The 4396-nt window shown below is 53.4% G+C and overlaps 1 long non-coding RNA gene across 1 annotated transcript; it reads right to left on the minus strand.

Moving 5' to 3' along the window:
- Window positions 1-1239: 1239 nt before the first annotated feature.
- LOC141571869 (uncharacterized) lies at window positions 1240-3442 on the minus strand. Its single transcript, XR_012496922.1, has 2 exons — window positions 3134-3442; window positions 1240-1493 (listed from the first exon to the last, which is right to left on the minus strand). It is a non-coding gene; the product is annotated as an uncharacterized LOC141571869 (long non-coding RNA).
- Between the last annotated feature and the right edge of the window lie 954 nt (window positions 3443-4396).

The following is a 4396-nucleotide window of genomic DNA, read 5'->3' on the forward strand; positions in this document are numbered from 1 at the left end:
TGCCTGGTAGATAGCAAAAGCTGAATACAACGTAGCTATTCTTCAATGTGGGCTTTTTGTAGAAGTCATTATGTGTGGTCTTTACTTGGGGAAGTAGATTACAGTAAGACCCTATGCTCCCCCTCTCCCCACATTTCCACCCAGACATGGGTCATCTCTGGACGGTCTGGCTACCTTGACACCCCCAAGGTCTCCACAGACAGCACCAGGCTCACCATTTACAGTCAACAAACATCCTGGAAAGTCAGTCACACAAGTGTCCTCAGGCCTGAGGACACGAGTGGCAGCACAGAACAAGACAGGCCCTGGAGCTACCCACTCTAGAAGATGCTATCCAGTGGCCTCTGGTCCTTGACTTCCTGGGAACTCAGGTTTGTTTGTTTTTATTTACTTTTTATTGAGGTGTAAGATTTGTGTATCAAATTGCACAAATATTAGGGGTGCAGCTTGGTGAATTTGTTCATAGGTATATGCCCATGTAATCACTACCTACCCATATCAAGCATAGAGTATTCCAGCACCCCAGGAGGCTCCCTCCAGCCCCTCTCAGCCAATCCCATCCTCTACAGGTAACCACCATCCTGACTTGCATCCCCACAGATTGGCTTTCCCTGTTCTTGAACCTCCCACAGATGAACACCTAGAGCTTGCACTCTCTGTCTGGTCCAGTTTGTTCAACATCAGGTCTCCGAGGCTCGTCCATGCTGCGTGCTGTTGCTGCAGCACTAGCTCTTCCTTGTCCCTGGCTGAGTAACCGTCTATCGAGCGGCAAAGCCACACAATGTATTTATCTGTTCCGCTGTTGATGGCCATTTGGGATGTTTCCAGTTTTTAATTAATATGGTTAAAGCAGCGATAGCATTCTTAGACGTGTCTGTTGGTGCACATAAACAGGGCAACCCATTCTCGAGAGCAGATTTCGAGGGGGATGCCTCATTAAGATCCCCAGGGAGGAAAGGAGATATGAAAGATGATTGAAGCCCTCCCCTGGGCCATGAGTTTTTTGGGTTCACTCCACCAGTCCCAGGGGAAGGAGGGCAGAGATAGAGCAGCTTCCGAGAGGAATTCCCCCAACCTCATTACTGAGCCCAGAGCCAGCCGTGTGTGTGTGTGTGTGTGTGTGTGTGTGTGTGTGTGTGTGAGAGAGAGAGAGACAGAGACAGAGACAGAGAGACAGAGAGAGACAGAGAGAATGTATTCATTTCCTGTGGCTGCCAGAACAAATCACCACAGACTTAGTAGCTTATAACAACAGAAATGTATTTTCTCACAGTTAAGGAGGCCAGAGCCTGAAATCAAGGTGTCAGCAGAGTTAGTTCCTTCCAGAGGCTCTGAGGAGAGTCGGCTCCATGCCTCTCTCCCAGCTTCTGGTGGTTGCCGGCAAGCCTTGGTGTTACGTGACTTGTAGCTCCATCACTCCCATCTCTGCTTCCATTGCCACATGGCCTTCTCTGTGTATCTCCGTACAGCGGTGTCTACAAATCTCTCTCTCCCTAAAGGACACCAGTCATTGGATTTAGGACCCACCCTTATCCAGTAAATTCCCATTTTAACTTGATCACATCTACAGACTCTATTTCCAACTTAGGTCACATTCCCAGGCACTGGAGATTAGGACTTTAACATATCTTTGGGGGGCAGGGGGGACACAATGCAACCAACAACAGTGATTATGACGCTATCTGTTTGTGTACAGGTATATATGAGTGTGTATGTGTGTGAACTTGTCAGCGTACATGCGTGTCTGTGTGAGTATGTATAACTGTGAGGGAGAACTAAGTCTGTGTGTGCAGTCGTAAGGACATGTGTGCATTGGTGTCTGGTTGTGCTTGTGTGGCCATGGGCACGTGTCTATGAGCGTGTGTGTACGTGCTCCTGTGTCTATGGCTCAGACAGCCTGCTGGACGGGCTGAGAAGGATCACAAAGCAGCATGGTGGCAGCAGGCCTGGCTCCCTGATGTCATTCAAGAGGTACTTGGGCGGGGCGGGCAACCCAGGCCTTGCCTTGTGAATCTGGAAGGACAGCAGTAAGAAGCAAGGACAAGAGTATTTGTCGAGCTGGGCACAGGCTGGTAGGCCAAGACGGTGGCTGCCCAGCAGCAGCACCTGTTCCTAGAAGGCCCCTCCACCCAAGCTCCCATCCCCTGCACCCCATTTGCGGAGATGGGGAGACACTGGCTGACTCATCCCCTCAGAGGCTGGAAGCCAGCACTCAGCTAGCTGCTGTCAGCTAGGTAAAGGTGGGGCAGGTAGCCAGCCCCTCCCAGGCCCTACCTCCAGGCCAGTTTGGAATAGCACCCAATCACCTGCCACAGCTGGGCTGGGGCTGGACCTCAGGAAATGGAGTAAGACAGGGGTGATCCGATGGCCAGGTAAGGCCCAGGATGAGGGCTACCTGTTTATTTCCCCAGGGCAGCTCTTTTCAGCAAACCCCCCACCCAGCAACAGGACACTGACTGGGGGGGAGGGGGAGGCGGGGTCTTCTTACTAGTAATGTCAGCTCAGGGTCTGCTCTGAGCTGGTTATTGCATTTAAACTTCAAAGCCATATTGAAGTGGTGTTCTCATCGGCCCCATCTCTATCGCTGAGGCCCCAAGGAGTTAAAGGATCTGCCAAAGATTACACATATTTGTTTTTATTGGTTGGAAAGTTTTTATTCTCTCTGGAAATCTGCACCCTTCCCCTTCCTCCAGACTCAGACCATGGCTACTCCCACAGCAGCCCACCTGCCCACCACGTAAACACCCTCGAAGTGCAGTCTTCCACTGGCCCACTGGGAGGTCAGAAAGGTTTGGGGTGGTCTCTTCTCTGAAAGGTTTGGGGTGGTCTCTTCTCTTGTACCACCCTCCTGGGCTCCTCTGTGATTTCCTATGTTTTGTTTTTGGTGTGGCTGCAAGCTTATTGTCTCTCTCAGTATGTCCGTGGGTCTGTGTGCGCGTGTTTGGAAGAGGGGTATCTGGACATGTGGGTGTATATCCGTGGGGGTTCACTCACCAGGGACATGTGAAGGCATACCTTGCATAAGTTGTATCTGTAAGGCCCAGGTGTGTGAGCCCTGTGGGTGTCTGTGAAAAGCCTGCCCCCTTGCTTGTTTGAGTATCTGGAGAGTGGCTTCCCATTTCTCCCCACTTACCAGATAACTGCCACCATCCTCATTTCACATTCTCCAGGGCCCCAGGTAAGAGCTGGGTGAAAACAAACTTCCCAAGACTGGGGACAGAGACACCTGAGCCTCATGCTCCGCCTGTTTTGGCTGTTGGTGCCTTTGAGCCGGGATTGCTCCACCCAGGCAGCAGGAGTGTCCTTACCCAATGGGATGGAGCGATAAGAAGGGGGTGGGGGGAGGCTTCTCCCGCACTCAAGAGCACCCAGCTTCCTAGATGGGAGGCTCATTAACCCAGAACGCAGTAGTCTGGGGTAGCGGGGAGCACCAGGACTTGGCACTGACTACAAAATGTGAGGGGAGGTACTCCCCCACCAGCGCTCTTGCCAGCAGCCGGCAGGGGAGGGGCTGTGACGTTCAGTGGCCTCATGCAGCAGAGAGGAAGTAGCTAATTGCTGACCTGATGACTGGGCGGCCTGAGGAGTGGGGTGATGATGCCACTGGCTCCCGGAAACAGGCACCCTGGCCCAATGAGGGGGCCCTGTAGGGATGGGGAGGGCCAGGCCTGCACTCTGCAGAGGCTGAGGTGGCTGTGGCCAAAGAAGCAGGGGGTGGGGGCTGTTGAGGCTGAGACCGTGGGAAAGGGCTCCTCCTGGGCCTCCCTCAGCTTCAAGGAAAGAGTTCAGAGGCCCTGAGGGGATGAGGGGATTTGGGAAGAGGCTACAGAGGGTGAAGGGGGAGGAGATCATGGCACAGGCTTCTTTGCTCCCCCTCTACCTACACAGCCCCCACCTACACATGTTCTCCACCTCTACCTTTGTCCCATCTTTGGCCCCTGTGGCCCAGGTGGTGAGTAGTAAGGAGGGAGTAGATGTGGGGCTTTTCTCACCAGAAAACATCCGGGCACAAGCAGTCTATTTGGCCATACTTAACCTGCTGCACTTCACAGCATCCAGAAGTGGTGAGGACTCTAGCAGCCTTTGAGGACAGGAAGAAAGGGTGCTTCACGCAGAGAGAACAGCCCAAGCAAAGGCTGGGCAGTGGGGTTTAGTGAGGCTGATGGATGTCGGGGGCTTGGCTGCCATGGTTATGGGGGAGTGAGGAGGAGGTGAGCAGGGCCATTCTGCACCAAGGGCCACACTGCCCCTTCCTGGCAGAGACTGAGAGTAAGCAGACTTGGGGCTTCTCCTACATGCTGGCCACAGCCTCTGGCCCAGGCAGGCCTGGCCTCCACTATCAAAGCAAGGGCCAGGACCAGGTCAGGAGCCACACAGGAAGGGAACCCCCACCCCC

This window comes from Rhinolophus sinicus, linkage group LG05 (genome assembly GCF_036562045.2).
Source record: "Rhinolophus sinicus isolate RSC01 linkage group LG05, ASM3656204v1, whole genome shotgun sequence".
NCBI classification, from domain to species: domain Eukaryota; kingdom Metazoa; phylum Chordata; class Mammalia; order Chiroptera; family Rhinolophidae; genus Rhinolophus; species Rhinolophus sinicus.